General features: G+C 37.4%; 1 protein-coding gene across 2 annotated transcripts in view; it reads left to right on the forward strand.

The window, feature by feature from the left end:
• LOC137631596 (proteasome activator complex subunit 4-like) overlaps positions 1-17,949 on the forward strand; it is a 103,822-nt gene that overhangs the window by 24,246 nt on the left and 61,627 nt on the right. The gene's annotated exons all lie outside the window — the stretch shown is intronic.

Consider the following 17,949-nt stretch of genomic DNA (forward strand, 5'->3'; position numbering starts at 1 on the left):
TGGAAAATAACATAACTTGTACATATAATGATACTTTAAACTTTTAACCATTAATTTTTTATGCTGTTGCACAAATTTAACTTTACTTTTATAGATTCATTTTTATGCTGTTGCAAAAATTTGACTTTCTTCAATCTCTTTTATCTCTAACTGAAAGTTTACTTACTATCCATAAATTGAAAGAGTTTTGTATTAAAACCTTACTAATTCTGATAGGGATGATTTCCTTATTTTTTCACTTTTCTTGAGGCCGTGCTAAATATGTTTGCTGAAGACGTGTTGAGAAAATTGTGCTAAATCGTTTTATAGATGTACAGTAGATATAAATGTCGGCTGAGGATTTTTCCTTACAGTATGCTCTTCTGGACATATGCTATGACCTGAGAATTATGCTTACAATACAATAATTTAGATTAAGCCATAGAAGAAAGTAAGGGTTAAGGGGAGTTTGTGGGCATAAACGAAAAGTACGTGAAAGTGAAATAGGTCAGCATTTATTTGAAATTTCTATCTAATTTCTAATTGTGTATTTCACATAGAATTTTTTTTTAATGTTTTCTTTGGTGAGGGGTATTGCTTCAGTATAGCTCATGCTTTGATTTCATTAAACTGTTTGTAATAATAATAATAATAATAATAATAATAATGAAAATAATAATAAAAATAATAATAATAATAATGATAATAATAATAATAATAGTCGTAATGAAATATATATTTAAATATTAATAATAGTGATCTTGTGCCAGAAAATTAATTTTGCCCAGCAATAATTTTTCCATTTTTTTCTTTGCTATGGATAAAAGCTTTGTGCTTTAAATAACCCTGCAGAAAAGTAGTACTGTATTCTGTTTGCTTCCACTCATATTTTATATACATTAAGTTTCACTGAATAAGTTTTAGAGATCTGATTCATTTCTTTAAGGTTTTTGGTACAGAAGAAGTACCTCTTAAGGTTTGAGGGTTAGAAAGCAATTTTTTAGATTTTTATACAGTATATAACCAGGATAAGCAGTCTTTCGTCGTGTATTTGTTGTTGCATAGTGTCGTATTTTCAAATTGAAATTGCATAAATTCTTACTTTTTGCCACTGGATTTCTATAGTCCATTTCTTTTAGCGAGGTATATTTGCACCGACTCGCAGCGGTGCCCTTTTAGCTCGGAAAAGTTTCTTGATCGCTGATTGGTTGGACAAGATAATTCTAACCAATCAGCGACCAGGAAACATTTCCGAGCTAAAAGGGCACCGTTGTGAGTCTGTGCAAATATGAATCGCTAAAAGAAATGGACTATAGATAAAGTTGCACAAATACTTACTTTTTGCCACTGGATGTCTTGTTACATCTACGTAACTCTGATAATGTAGGACCAGAGTTTCAGTTAAGAATGTTATCAGAAATTACAGAAAGAGCTGAAGGATATGTTAGACATTCAATCTTATTAATTGCAAGAATATACTAAATAAGGGATTTTGACGAAGGAAAAATCTATTTCTGGGCGAGGAACCTGTGTCGCCCAGTGAAATGCTCCTTAAAACACCATTTCAAAGGTATAAATACTGCTAAATATACCAGAGAAAAAAGTTGCATGGAATGCTAGGAATATATCCAGCTAGCTCACCCCTAAAGGGTGTCGGTATTAAAACTGGGGCGAGTGATACCACTACCAGAGATCCCTTTCCAATTAGACTTCTCCCTCCTCAAAATCCCCCGTTACTACGAGGTGTCGTTCACTACAGCTACTGCCCCCCCCCCCCCCCCACCACCACCACCACCACCACCACCACCACCACCACTACTACCTAACCTTCTCCCATCATTCCTTGTTAGCACCCGTGAACATTCGGACGTGTTTTTCGTAGCTCTGGACTATAGATAAAGTTGCACAAATTCTTACTTTTTGCCACTGGATGTCTTGTTACATCCATGTAACTCTGATAATGATGGACCAGAGTTTCAGTTAAGGATGTTATCAGAAATTGCAAAAAGAACTTGAGGATATGTTGTCAAAGACATTCAATCTTATTAATAGCAAGAATATACTAAATAAGGCTTTTATCACCACTTTAGTTGGTGAATGTTGTATTGTAGGTATATATATCTGAAGCTCCAATCATTCATGTAGAAGTGATACAAAGAAATAATAATGTTTGAACCATTAACTGAGCTTCGAATGTTTCTTGTAATGGACCCAATGTTATCAATGGGTTTGCATAAAAAAAATTTGTTAATGGAATGATTCAGCAGGGTTTGTTTTTAGAATTTAAAATTGGAATTATTGTAGTGGTAGGTAATGCAGTGAATTCTCCTATTCTATTGGCGAATTTAGATCCGATGTTAGATCTCTTGAAAAGATCCGATTTTAGATCTAAAGAAAAAATCTTGGTGTTAGATCCGATTTTACACCTCTAGAAAAGACCCGATTTTACACCTCTAGAAAAGACCCAATTTTACACCTCTAGAAAAAAATCATATCCGATTTTAAGCCTCTAGAAAAGATCACATCCAATTTTAAGCCTCTAGAAAAAATCATATCCAATTTCAAGCCTCTAGGAAAATCATATCCAATTTTAAGCCTCTAGAAAAAAATCATATCCAATTTTAAGCCTCTAGAAGAAATCATATCCAATTTTAAGCCTCTAGAAAAAATCATATCCAATTTTAAGCATCTAGAAAAAATCTTATCCAACTTTAAGCCTCTATAAAAAATCATATCCAATTTTAAGTCTCGAGAAAAGATCCGATTTTAAGCCTCTAGAAAAGATCGGATTTTAAGCCTCTAGAAAAGATCCGATTTTAAGCTTCTAGAAAAGATCCAATTTTAGACCTCTAGAAAAAATAAAAATTTAGATATGATTTTAGACCTTTAGAAAAAATCTGATTTTAGATCCGATTTTAGACCTCTAGAAATTGAGAAAATATAATTACCTCCTGTCAAGAGATTGCAATTGAAATGACTGCAGTATGACTTGTTCCAAGACACGGCAACCGAGAAATGAAAAATAATTTCTCTATCCTTTAAACCGAAATCCTTAAAGAAAAAATCAACCGTTATTTGGTACTGTGTAGTCTTGAATGAAAAATCCATTGTAATATATAGTGGATGGCCAGAGCTTTTTCCTGATATTTTCCTTTGTTTGCTTGGTTAGCAGGTAATCATGGCACTCGTTTGATGTACACAAGAATTCCTGGCACACCTCGCGCTGAGAAAGTACGCCCTGTCACACCCTTACTGTACAGTGAGTTCTTGTGCTTAGCCGCACTCACCACCTCTGCCATCTCTCTTTATACTATCTGTTTCCTTACTCGCCTTGCAGTAAAGGTGTGCCAGGAATTTCCATGTCCAACTGTACTACTGAAAATGGTTTGCAGTTTTGTACAATAATGTATGTTGGTCAAAACACTTAATGAAAATATTATGTAACGTGATTTTGTAGCTGCGATTTTGTCAATTGATGTTGAAATATTTTTATTGAATAATTTATGATTGTTTTCTGTCATTAGTTTTAGAGGAAAGTAAAAACAATTTATTCTAATGATTACTAGTTTGTATAATTATTTTTTTTTCTTTTGTTATTCTTCTTACTTTTAGCTATGAACATTTGCACTGTAATCTTAAAATGGCATTTAACATTTCTTTCATACATTTTCTTGTAAAGTTTGCTATGGCACTACAGTATAGCATTGGTTCTTCATAGCAGTTGTAAAAAAAGAATTGCATTTTATATATAAGTATTCGGTTGAGGAGGTTGCACCAGTTGCATTTTTATTGTACGGTTAGTTGCATTCTATCAGTAATTATTAGTTTGCTTTCTGGTGAGGAATTTCCAACGTACAGTATGCAAGAGCTGAACGAACTGTACCTTAAATATCGTCATTTAGTGTTTAATTACATTATTTTTCAAGATATACAAAATATAAGATAAAAGCAGAGAGAAATGCAACATAAGTATTACCTTCATGAAAAGCATATCTTTTTTTTATTGTATCATTGTAATAGCCTCCAATATGCTATTTCAATTTCACAATACTGTATGGTATTTCATCCAAAATATGAGTTTCTTTGCAATTTTTTTTTCTTATTTTTAAATTATTCCTATAAGTACTGAATCATTAGCCTTAAATATTTAAAGATTAATGACATACTCTTTAGAAATTTCTGGTTTTCTTAAAAGCTATGATCTAGTTAGTAATATACAGATTAATTTTAATGTTGGCAGTAGTCTTGTGGTCGATAGTTTTGATCATCATGAACAAATCCGTTAATTCATCTGTATAACATTTATTATAATTATTACTAGATTAACTAAGCTACAACCCTAGTTGGAAAAGCAGGATGCTATAACCCCAAGGGCTCCAACCAAAAAAAAAAAAAAAAAAAATAGACCAGTGAGTAAAGGAAATAAAGTAACTACAAGACAAGTAATGAACAATCATAATGAAATATTTTAAGAATAGTAGCAACATTAAAATAAATCTTTCATATATATAAACTATAAAACAAAATGTGAGAAATAAGATAGAATAGTGTGCTCGAGTGTACCTTCGAGCAAGAGAACTCTACTCCAATACAGTGGAAGACCATGGTACAGAGCTATGGCACTAACCAAGACTAGAGAACAAGGGTTTGATTTTAGATTGTCCATCTAAACAGAAGACTGAAATATATATATAAAAAAAAAATATGAATGGAAAGATCTTGACTTGATTTAGGTTGATTACTTGAGAAAAGTGATTTCTTTTTTGTATTATAATTAGATTGATTTTGAATATACATTATATTAATTCCATTTGAGGATTTTAAGGGAGCAAGGTACTATATATATTAAATGAATACAATTATCCATATCAGGCAAGCTGCATCTGTTTTGGAAATGTTGCCATAAAATTATCAAAACGTCATCCTACCTCTTTCTCTGGGCTACAAGTATTGTATAAACTGTAGCAAAATCATGCCGTTTTACCCGACTCTTATATAATTGTTATCCTGAGAACTTTTGAATATATCATTAGTTTGATGGTTTGCTCTTATCATTGTTTTGATGGTCAGCTCTTTCTTGTTTTTTAAGGCATCTCTTTATGTAAATCAATATCAAGTCTGTCTTTATTTGCCCAGCCTTGTTGTAATTGACTGTAATGCGTCTTCCCTCATTTGCTATGCCAATTAGCTTCAATAATAAATCTCTTATTATACCTTCCCTTTTGGTTCTTCTTTCTTGTCTTTTTTAAATTCTTTCATGTTCTCTATTTATATGCTCACAAGGTTTACTCATCATAAGTTTATAGCCACTCATGCACTCATAATGGTATTCAGTCTAGCTTAGTTGTGAATGTTTGTTGGTTATTTTTAACTCCCCTCGCGTAAGCTCCTTAATTATAACACCAATGTTTCCAAGATTAATCAGCTTCCCTAAAGTCATGTAACTGTTTAAGTTCTTGTTAATCTATCAACATTTTAAGCTTTACATATACAGTGATTAGCCGTTCGTTTTGAAAGTATCGCAATATTTTGTCTATATGATCACACTTGTAAGAAGCTAGGTGTGTTCTTAAGGTACTTCTTGTATTGTTTGCTTTATCAGAACATGCCAGGGCACCAGCCACACATTAAGATACTACCGCTAGAGAGATATGGGGTCATTAGACTGGCCAGAGAGTACTACATGGGAGCCTTCTCTCTGGTTACGGTTAATTTTCCCTTTGGCTACACACACGCACGCACATACACACACACAGTCTGGCCTATTCTTTACATATTCTCCTCTGTCTTCATATATCTGACAACACAGCGATTACCGAACAATTCTTCTTCAGCCAAGGGGTTACTGCACTGTAATTGTTCAGTGGCCACTTTCCTTTTGTTAGGGTAGAAGAGAGACTTTAGCTATGCTAAGCAGCTCTTCTAGGAGACGGACACTCCAAAATCAAATCATTGTTCTCTAGTCTTGGGTAGTGCCATAGCCTCTGTACCATGGTCTTCCACTGTCTTAGGTTAGATTTCTATTGCTTGAGGGTACACTCAGGCACACTATTCTATCTTATTTCTCTTCCTTTTGTTTTGTTACAGTTTTTATATTTTATATAGGAGATATTTATTTTAATGTTACTTTTCTTAAAATATTTTATTTTTCCTTGTTTCCTTTCCTCACTTGGCTATTTTCCCTGATGGATCCCCTGGGTTTATAGCATCCTGCTTTTCCAACTAGGATTGTAGCTTACCGAGTAATAATGATAATAATACAGTCTTGCTATATGAACCATAGGCATTCAGCGTCATTATGTCTCTTGATTTTAATTTTACTGTATTTACTTTTGATTATTTACATAGTTCTAGTTTTTCAGATCCATTGCAAAGTTGTGAAATTTTCACTTTTGAGTATTCTGTAAACAGCACTTTAGACAACGTTGATGGAGATGTTTTTTATCATAGCGCGTTGGTTCTCTTTGTCATTACAGCGCACATTGCAATTTGTTTCAAATGATCCTATGTAGAAACCTCCCACGTGAAAATGGAAAAAGTTACACAAATTGTTCAACTAGTTTTACCGTAGGAGTAGTTTTGTTGTCTATCACAAAGGGAAGTTCAGAGAAATTATTGTTTTAGCATTTTACTTTCTAGGTTATGTGAAATATTTTTTTCATGTAGTTTCATTCTTTTAATTAAGACATTATTGGTTTCTAGAATGAGTCTGTAGTCCTGCAAAGAATTTGCTTTATGTCAGTAAAGGAACTCCTATAAATTGTCTTATATTTTTTATGTACATTCAATAAGGTAGCATAAGTTTTTTTTTTTCCACTACGCAGTAGAATTGTATGCATAAAAAAAAGCTATTTATAAGGAATATTTTTTAATAATTTTTACTGCTAGAATTTCCAGTTCACACTAGGTTATTAATAGAGATTAAAACATTGAATATATTGTGTAGGTTTATTAGATTTCTTATCTCTTTGATAAGGTTTGCATAAAGCTACTAAGGTGGTGTCAGAACTTTACCAATTTTGTGGCTTGTACTATTTTTTTTTTTTTTTTTTTAGTAAATAAAATCAAAATCCATAGATTTTGAAATTAAGTCTTGTGTATTAAATTACATAATCCATGCATACTATATTGGCATTTTCACCCTTTCTAAATTTTATTCATTTACACATCTCCAAGGTTCACTCTTCATTCATTAAGAAGAAAAATATACAAAATATACATAAATTATAGAATGTGGCCATGACCAAAGTGTCATTAACTTGCAAAACATACTTATCAAAATAAATGCCCATATAAGGGAGGAGAGATGAAACTGATAAGGAATTGACAGATATAGGAAATGGAAACCAATAAACCATAGAAATCAGAGACAGTAAAGAATGTTGTAGGAGACTTTACAGCAGTATCACAGCCTCTATCAAATTGGTAAACATTAACCCTTTTACCCCTAGAGGACATACTGGTACGTTTCACAAAAGCCATCCCTTTACCCCCATGGACGTACCGGTACGTCCTTGCAAAAGAATGCTATAAAAATTTTTTTTTCATATTTTTGATAATTTTTTGAGAAAATTCAGGCATTTTCCAAGAGAATGAGACCAACCCGACCTCTCTATGACAAAAATTAAGGCTGTTGGAGCAATTTAAAAAAAATATACTGCAAAATGTGCTGGGAAAAAAATAACCCCCTTGGGGGTTAAGGGTTAGAAATTTCCAAAGGGTTAAGAAGAACAATAGTATACAAAATATACATAAATTTAGAATGTGGCCATGACCAAAGTGTCATTAACTGCAAAACATACTGACCAAATTAAATGCCCATATAAGAGAGGAGAGATGAAACTGATAAGGAATTGACAAATAGAAAATAGAAACCAGTAAACCATAGAAATCAGAGACAGTAAAGAATGTTGTAGAGCACTTTACAGCAGTATCACAGCCTCTATCAAATTGGTAAACAATAACAATATCACTGAATGGCATAATCAGTGGGACTCCAAAGATGTTTTTTTCTGGAATAAGATGCAAGTACAGTACAGTAGTTTATTATTATTAGCTATGTAGTGCACTGTATATTAATCTTTCTGCATTTCACTGCATGCGTAGAATGGTTGTTGTGGATTTCTTGTAATGAAACTTATAACTGTAGATTTCTCTCTTTTCGTAGAGAGTTGTTGATTCCCTTCATTGATAGATTTATGGGTTTGCAAATAGCCATTAATGTCTAGGGTGAAAATTTATTTACATTTTCGACTTGACATATCTTACGCTACAGTCAACTAGTGACGTAACCAGTTAATCTTGATTTTTTATAACTAGATTTGTTTAATATCCATCCTTAAGGTGCGTCCACACTAGCAACAAAAATGTACAACTTGATAGGGACTGAGTTTTATGATTGTTGATGAAACATTGTTGTCGACGTGTTAGTAGCAATTTATTGGCGATACGCTGGCAACCCTGGACAAGTCGATGTAGGTCGAGATAACCAAGCAGACACATGCGGTTTTATGTCAATATTGGCTTCCTGAAGCTTGTGCCTTATTCATGTGCAACAAATACTGTACTTAGAATTTTATTTAGATATCCAAGAGTAAATCTTCAACATTCCTTTTTTATGCACTGTACGCGGTTAGTGAAAAATCTCATCCTCTATAACGCTGTGTACGAGATCTAGATGTCCTTCACTGTTCCTATTATGTAATAAGGAGGGTCTGGTTTAGTCCTTATGTTGACGCCTTCTCCAATGTAAACAAAGGCATTACACCAGCAGCTTCCACCACCAATGCATCCTCACATGCCAAAGGTACTCTTCAGTCTCTAGAGACAGGTGTGGACAGCTTTATCAAGATGACTCATGTTGCCAATATGTTGCCCAACATTCTACCAAAATTTCATACATTGCTGTAAGGTTTCAAACTTTGTTGTCAATATGTGGATTTGCTAGTGTGGATGCACCTGTAGTTTGATTCTAGTCCTTTAAAGGAAGTGTAAGCTGTTATGTTTTTTAAAGGTGCAAGAAGACAAAACTAGTGTATCAAAGAGAGAAGGACATATAATCCTCAAAAGTGTAATCCTTACAGTCTGACTAGTAAAACATTTATTCTGATGAGTGTTACAAAACTTAATCTGGAAGCTTGTATGTTGCATATACAGTACAAGAGGTAAATGCAAAGGTAGTTTCAATCAAATAAGAAAACTTTCCTACATCCCAGGGTACTTATCGATCAACATTAGTGTTACTCATTATGATTGAGGGACCTTTTTATATGGGTTTTCCCTTTATGGGATGAGATAAAACTATTGTAAAACCAGTAATAGAATATGGAAGGCAAATTTAAGGCACTTTTAAACTGGTATCAGATACATCAATACAAGCTGGAAATAAGGATTTTCAATTATGTGACCTGATGAATATGCAATTGCAGTAAACACATAAACAAGTGATTCAGTAGAAATCTTTGGGCTTTGTAAATGATCATCTTCCACTCTTCCCACTTAGTTAATAAAATAGGTATAGATGTAAAGTTCAGAATTGTTAGTGAGGCTAATTTTATTTCTTAACTTCAGTAATTCTTTTACTCGGAAACTTTGATTGATTATATTTTTTCAAGTAGAACATCTCTTAGGTATTAATATACAGTGGTAGATTATGTTCTAGCTATAGATTCTTCCAAGTTATTTTAAAAGAACTGAAGCAATTCTAACATATTTTGTTCATCCATCATAATTGTTTGGATTCTGAATATTTAAGGGGACTTGCACAAGAGTTTTGAGTTTCCATGATTTCAGTATGTAGAATACGAATATTTTGGGATTCAAATCTTCACTTATCTCTGTTTAATAGGTTTCATAATATAAATAGATCTGTTGAGTTGAAAACTTAAGGTTTTTTTTTTATGTTCGGTTAATCCAAGTTTCTTCTGTCTGGGGTAGATGTGATTTTCCATTTGAATCAGTGAATATATTTTTGAGAATGGTGGGAAAAGTATAGAATTTCTGTTTACAATTTCATGAATTACAGTTTAGTCAGTCTGAAGAGATTGATAAATCATATATTTTGTACAAATTAAAACCTATTATTATGTGAGTATATAGGCAGACCATGATTAGTTCAGGCATACCTAATGTAGAAATTTTTAATTGTTCCAACACTAACATAAACCCTTGCTATTTATAAGAATTATATTTTCGGCAAAGCTAAAAGTCTAACCATAAGACTTTTAGAGATGTGTAACCACCAACACGTTAGTTAAGGGGGTGTGTTTGGGTTAGCCGCCTATCCCGCTCACACACACACACACACACCTGTGTTGTATTGTCACTTTTTACTTTGGCTTGGTGATAGTTGACATTTGTATCTCTCTCCGCCAAACCTTGTCTGGCTTTTTTACTTACTTGTTTTTATATACAGTATATTTAAACATTCTTTCATCATTACAGTGTTAGTGTTGTTGTTTTCGTGTCAGCAAAGTGCTGCTTTTTCGAGGTCGGAGAAACCTTCTCTTAAGGCCTCTTCCCCTTTGACGGAGGAGAACCCTTAGGCTGGTGGCCTTCCCCGCTTCGCCAAGTGCTGCGACCCGACCTTCGCCTTGTGTGAATACTCCTCCATTTGGATGTTGACGCCGCTTGCTCCCTGAGATTTCTTCGAAGGGAAGACGACTTGTGGCCAACCCAGAGCTGAACTTTGGTCTTGCTCCTCTTTGCTGACGACATTGCTCTCCCTTGCTCAGTGTTTTAATTGGCAGAGGGAGTACATGGTTTGAAGCATGTTTTTTGTGCCTCTCGGGGAACACCTTTCCCGTCCGCGGGTTAAATTGTTCCCTGAGTTGTTTTTTTTCCTAATTTTTAATAGAACTTTTTAATTGAACTTTCTACAACAAGCTAATTAATCTTGAATGGAGCTGTTTTAATTTACCTTTCTACAGCACTAATGACCCAATACTCCTTCATCCTGAGATTGCAGCTGGCGGAGGGAGCGCAGTCTTTAGCTTGTTCTTTTCCCTCTTGGGGAACTTTTCCCCCCCGCAGGTTAGGCTGTTCTCCCGAGTTGTCTTTCGTCAGCTATTAATTTGTCTGAATAAATTTATTCAAAATACTGAATTTTTTATTTAAAATACTGTATAACTTTAATATAATACTAACGATGCTGCACTCCTTCATTCGGTGATGGCAGCTGCCAGAGGTAGTGCACAGTTAGCAGGTTTCTGTATCTCTCGTGGGTCACCTTTCCTGTCTGCGGATTAGGTCATCCTGGGGGGGGTTCCTTTTATTCGTTTTTGTTTTCCTTAGCGCTGGCAATGTTCCTGTTTCTGAGGAAGTTGCTGTTCCTGCCCAGTCTTTGCCTTCTCCATCTGCGCCTGCGGCTGTTTCCTGACCATCGTGCTGATGATGGCCTGTCCCGTATGCGGGAACTCTTCGGTGTTTCTTGGATAATCCCTTCAAGGTAACCCAGAGAACAAACTTCGTCTTCGTTCTCAGGCAACACTCGATGTCAACCTTCAAAATGAGCTACAGCTTGTTGAGGGGAAGCAGAGAGTTCTGCCTGGAGGTTTGCCTCTAGGTGTTGGAACTTCTCCTCCGAGGGAGAATCCCTCCACCAGCCACTGTTCGGCAATCTTCCTGCTTGCGGGGAGAATTGCCGACAGCGGCAGCAGGTGGTGGTCACCTTTTCCTGTCCGCGGGAGAGACTTCCTTTCCTTGTTTGGTCTTCTCTTTGCGGGATTCCTCCAGTGGGAATCGGATTCGTTCATTCCTGTCCATCGCGCTGATGTTGGCCTTTCCCTTACGCCGTATCGGACCAATCAGGAGTTCTTCAAGGGGAACCCAGAGAACAAGCTTCGGCTTCTTTCTCGGGCAATACTTGATGTCAACCTTCAAGGTGAGCTAGAGCTCGTTGAGAGGATGCAGAGAGTGCTGCCTGGAGGTGCTCCTCCAGGTGTTGGAACTTCAAGGGAGTGTCCCTCCACCAGCCTTTGATCGGCAATCTTGCTGCTTGGAGGGGGATTGCCGACGCGGCCAGCAGATGTTGGTTGCCTTTATTGTGCGCGGGAGAGAGTTCCTTCACCTGTTTGGTCTTTCCTTTGGGGGGATTCCTCCAATGGGAATTGGATTCGTCTGTACCCTGCCCTTCATCTTTGGGAGCAGACCTCGTCGCCCAAAAGACTCGTCTTGTCGAGACGACTCATCTTGCCCTGCAGACTCGTCTCTCTAGCAAGACTCGCCTCACCAGCAGACTCGCCTTACCCTGCAGACTCGTCACATCCAGTTGACTCGTCTCACCAACAGACTTGTCTTGCTTGGCCATGCTGCAGTTGCACCATCAGCTCACAGTCGCCCACGATCATCCTCTAGTTCGAGATCGCTTTATGATGGGCATCAGCCTGTGGTCATTGCTTGCCTACTCTGGTTCGTCACTCGCCATATTGTGATCGTCTCTTGTCACCTCATGACCCTCGTTCGCCAGCTCACTGATCTACTCTAACAGACACTTGTGACCATCTTTCAGAAAGCTGTATTTTTGCTGCGACTTCTTGTCTGTAGACTATCAAGCTCCTACTTCTCAGAGAGTCCTTTCCGCAAAAAGTTGCAAAGAGGATGTCTGGATACGTGCTTAGATCTTTGGCTTTGGTATACAGTACCAGGCCTAGTGGACTGTAGTTGGTATCGTGGGAAGGGAGTCTCTTCCCTCAATGCCACTATTTCAGTAATAGCGGAATTCCTCATTTTATCTTCGGGCAGAAAGTTTCTCTGTCTCGGTGATGAAAGGCCACCGCTTGTCCTTGAGCTTTGTCTTCAGACTGAAAGGAAAGAACTTTCCCTGCGCATCGGCATTGCCCCCTCTTCATACGTAGTTTTGAGCCTACCTGCCCTCAGTCGGAAGGGAGAGCTCGTTCACGGGGCATGGGTCAGTTCCATCGGTTTCCAGAGGGTCCCCCCTACGACCTAGTACTCCAAGCAGCAGATCTACACCTTTCTTCGATGACAGGTCTCCTGCTCGTATTGGATTCGGGTAAGAGTCGGCAAACCCTGTGGGCCACTCTCAATGTCTCTCATTCACAGCGATGGGCCAGGTAATACTCAACTTCGTTCCTGGCAGTTCGGATCCCTGAATTTGAGTCCTTATTAGAAGTCCTTCATATCATGACCAATGATCCAGATCAATGGCTACTATGCCAGGGAGAAACTGGAGTGGTTATACCTTGCTAAAGGTCTTATGGCTTGACTTCCAGCTTTGTCAAAAGTATAATCCCTATAAATAAGTATAGTCCTTAGAAAAAATAGAAATTACTTTCAAATATGTCATTTTCTTAAACTTTGTTGATTAGATTCTGAAATTCAAGTACAGTACTAAACTCTTTCCATTTTGTTTTTCTCTCGGTCGTCTTTTTCATAGCTGTAACCCTCATTACAATATGTACCGTAATGAAGTCCAAGAACAATTGCTCCATTTTCGTCATAGAGTATATTAATGAAGTCACTGTATACATTGAAAGAGCATTTTCTTTTCTATTAGTCATTGAAAAATAGAGAAAAATGCTGAAGTGCCCTGTCATTTCTAACCTTAGATACAGTATTGAGGCTTACATCTGTGAAAATTCCTGTAGTGTTTCCATTGTTTATGTACAGTATTGAAAATATTGAGGTCATTGCATATTTCAAATTTCTCTTTAAATTTGTTGTCACTTTATTTGTAAATGCTATTTATGAGTGTGATAGGTTGCTCATGTGGTTGAAGGTATAATGAGGGAGGCCAGTGGTCAAAAAGTGTTTGAAACTGTAATATGTCATAACAATTAACTGCACCCAAACCTGCATTTGAATGTTTTTGTTTGTGGTTCTTGTGTTGTTTGGTTTTGTGTGGATTTTATGCGCTACTTTGCATTTAATTTTCTATTAAGGTAAATATTAAAATTGGAAAAAAAGTATTGTCTGATGTTTGATCTCTACTTTTGTGGAATGATAAGGACTTGATTTCAAACTGAGAAGTTTGATAATATGCCGAACAGTTCTGTATAACAATTACGTTTTCCATGACACAAGGTAGGTGCCACAGAATTAGCTAGTGAGTCTGTTTCCATTGTTACCTCTTATACTGTGTTTCTTTGCCAGGTAGATTATTCGTTAACCTAACTCCTTAATTAGTATTGTTATTATTATTATTATTATTATTATTTTTTAAATATTAAACTTAGCCGGTGAATATATAATAGCTGACGTCTCCGACGGCTCGACAGATTCCAAAAACTCGCGAGCGATCGCCGTGAAGGTTGCGGGTGTGACCACCAGCGCCAACTATCGGCCAGATACCGCATATACTTGTCAATTTCTCCAGTTCTTCTCTGTCGGTCTTGTCGACAAGTTGGTTCCGCTCGCTTTATGACCTCGAGTTTTCGACCGAATTGGTGAAGTACTTGGTTTTGGTTTTATTGCTTTCGCCGTGTTGGATTATTCAATACTATCTTCAAAAGAAATGCTTTTGAAAGGAGAGGAAAAGTGTTTTGCCCTTGCTTTTTTTTTAATCTCTGGTTTTTCCATAGAGAAAAGATGGCCGACCCTTCCCTCAGTGTACGGAAGTGTGTTAAAGGCTTTTAGTAATTTTTTTTTTATCACTCTATAAATTATTGTTGATATTTATAGATTTACCTCTATATATTTTATATTTTATATCTCACCCCCCTTTATTAGGCCTCTTCGATTAGCTTTCCAATTATACTAAACATCAAGATAAATTTTATGTTTTTGTTTATATGCAGCCTTTACCTATTCTTTGTAGGCGGTCCTAACTTGGAAAACGAAGTTAAACAACGTTGAGCCCATTCAACTTTTATTTTTATTTAGTTTAAAACAGTTGCTCTGTAAGAGTGATGAGATGAATATTTTTTAGAAAATATTTTAAGGAATATATTCTTTGAATAGTCTTCGTGCTGTTTTTTCAAAGATGAACTAACGTTTGGTTTATTTATGCTACGCAGTTTGCGCTCTATCGTTACGATAGAGAAAGAGAGAATCACGGTTTCACTTTGCAGAAAGAGTAAATCGATTTTGACGTTTTGTTCATTCTTCTTCTTTCAAACTAAAGTGTTTTAGATGCTAATTTAAAGGAACTTGTTAATTTTCAATATCTTAGTCCTTTCAGTTTTTTCCTTTAGTCAATTAACCTGTTATTGACGAAGGGTGAGTGGGCCATTCTCTTGTGAGTGACAAGAGAGAGAGAGAGAGAGAGAGAGAGAGAGAGAGAGAGAGAGAGAGAGAGAGAGAGAGAGAGAGAGAGAGAGAGAGAGAGAGAGAGAGAGAGACGATCCGATCTTTATTCTCGTCCCAAGTCTCTGTTCAAGGAGTTTGGGAGCGAGTAACGTTGTTCTCGATTCAGTTTTTTACTCTCGTCCCAAGTCTCTGTACGGGGAGAGAGGATAAAACGTTTTAGTTTTTATTCTCGTCCCAAGGCACTGTACGGTGAGAGATTGAAAGCGTAGTCCTTAGTGAGCTAGTGTTTAGTCTCCTCCCCAGTCACTGATCTTTTTAACTTTATATATTTCCTTTATTCGATATATATGTATATGTTTATTGATTTTTGCATGTGTGTTTCATTTTGTACTAATGTGCTTACATTATACGACTCATTTCGCAATTCTAACCTTTTGATGTAAGGGAGAATTGCGTGCTTCAGGTAGAAATCAGTTTTATTCATGTCTAATGTGAAATTATTAAAAAATGCGATATCAGTGAAGTAAGTGCAAAAAACATGTTCTGTGTTGCGGAGGGTTCGTTTGTTCGTGCTTGTCACTTGCCTAGTCCGAGACCTCTTTCAGGCTCCCCTGCACCAGGGAGAAGGAATGTCGTAGGACCTAAGGGAGTGAGGAGTGTAAACCAACGAACAGACGTTCCCTCAAAGGTATCAGACGTTGCTCGTCAAGCACGTCCTTGCCATAAGACAGGAGAGACGAAGTTTCTCCTCGTCTTCCGATGATTCGTCTCTTTAAAAGCCTGGGCGTAAAGTTTCGAGACGGTTGAAACGTTTATTAGTTCCTTCAGAACAAGTTCAACGTCCTAGCTGTAGTCATAATAAGAGTCCCGTTCGTAGCGATTACGTTCATGTACAGACGTTTCTGCCACAGACTCGACGTGACGTTGAGCGGTAGACACCGTAAACTCAACGTGATATCGAGTGTCAGTCACCGTAGTCTCGATATAGCATCGATCAGCAGTCACTGCTGTTTACTACGTGACGTTTGAACATCAGCCACCGCAGTCACAGGTTGATCCGAAGTTAAGTGTTTTGCAAGATATGCTGTTAAAGCTTTCTTCTTCAATAGAAGCTTTCGATCCTGTTCCTGTGCGAAAGGATCCTTTGCTTTTTGTACGTCACGGTTCTGGGGTACGTGATTGGGGTCTTCAACCTTCTAGACGAGCTTTGTTACGCCACGCTGACGTTATCTCTAGTGACAGCTTTGCTGTTAAGCGAGATGCGGAGCATAAATCTCGATGTAACTTTGATCGCTTTGAACGTCAGCCACCGCAGTCACAGCGTGACGTTGAGATGCAGACACCGCAGACACGACGTGACGTTGAGCGGTAGACACCGTAGACATGACGTGACGTCGAGGGTCAGTCATCATAGTCACGATATAGCATCGAACAGCAGTCACCGCTGTTACTACGGGACGTTTGAACGTCAGTTACTTCTGTCACGACGTGTAGTAGAATAACATTCTCTGCAGTCACAACGTGACATCGACCCTCTAACTTTAACTTCTGTTCATATACAAGTTGATGTAGCCTGTCAGGCTTTTCCTTCACGTCATTCTGAATATAAATCTCCTTCTCGCAAGACTTTAGATTTATCAGATGATGTGCCTTCTGAAGAAGTTGATGACCCCCTTTCAACTAATGTACCTTTGGGGAGTCATTCAGAAGAGGAGTAACCTAGGGTGGTCCAACAATCCCTTGTATTTTAATTATGAATTTCTTTAGTGAAATTTTGTCCTACTCGTTTTGTAACGGCTGCTCCGCCGTCTGAGTTTACTCTTGGCATGACTTTCTTCGACTCCTACTTTTACGAAGTCAGTTCTCTCTTGTTCTTCCAAGAGGGCCATGCTCTTACTGGGAGACTGGTTGGAATCCAGGAGTAGTTTAGGAAAGTCTGCTTTTGCTTTTCCTCCTTCTTAATTAGCTTCTCGCTCGGGCATCTGGTGTGACACAGGAGAAGCTCGAGGAGAAGTTCTCGGCTTGGGAGTACCTGCCTCTGCCCAGGGAGACTTCTTAAGCCTTGTGGACTCTCCTCGTCGTCTAGCCATGAGACGCTCCAAGATTTTATGGTCGGCTTCAGAGCTAGACCATCTCCTGTTAGGAGTTTTTTCGAGCGTTTGAAGTTTTTATTTGTTGGATTGGTCCCTGGGAGCCTTAAGTAAGAAGGTCTCTCCAGCTGTCAATGTATTGCTGTACAATTATGTCATGCATGAACAAGGCTATCAGGGATGGCTCCAATGATCTGGCAGCCACGTTCACTGCAGGAACAAGGCTATCAGGGATGGCTCCAATGATCTGGCAGCCACGTTCACTGCAGGAGTACTTAAGATGTAAGTGCGCTCAATGTGTTCATTGTCAAGACAAACTTCACGATGAAGACTACCAAATCTGTCTTGGCAGCAGTAAGGGAAGGCGACTGGATGGTCTCTCTCGACCTTCAGGATGCATACTTCCACATCCCGATTCATCCAAACTTTCAACAACATCTGAGGTTTGTGGACGGGAAAGTAATGTACCAATTTCGAGCACTGTACTTCGGCCTCATTCCTGCTCCTCTTGTTTTTACAAGGCCCTTGCAAAATGTAGCAAGCTTTCTACATTTTTTGAGGATTCAGAGCCTCCCTTTATTTTGACGACTGGCTAATCAGGGCGTCGTCATTAAATCGCTGTCTGGAGAGCCTCTAATGGACATTAGACCTAACCAAGGAGCTAGGTCTCATA

The sequence above is a fragment of the Palaemon carinicauda genome, chromosome 40 (assembly GCF_036898095.1).
Source record: "Palaemon carinicauda isolate YSFRI2023 chromosome 40, ASM3689809v2, whole genome shotgun sequence".
Classification (NCBI taxonomy): Eukaryota; Metazoa; Arthropoda; class Malacostraca; order Decapoda; family Palaemonidae; genus Palaemon; species Palaemon carinicauda.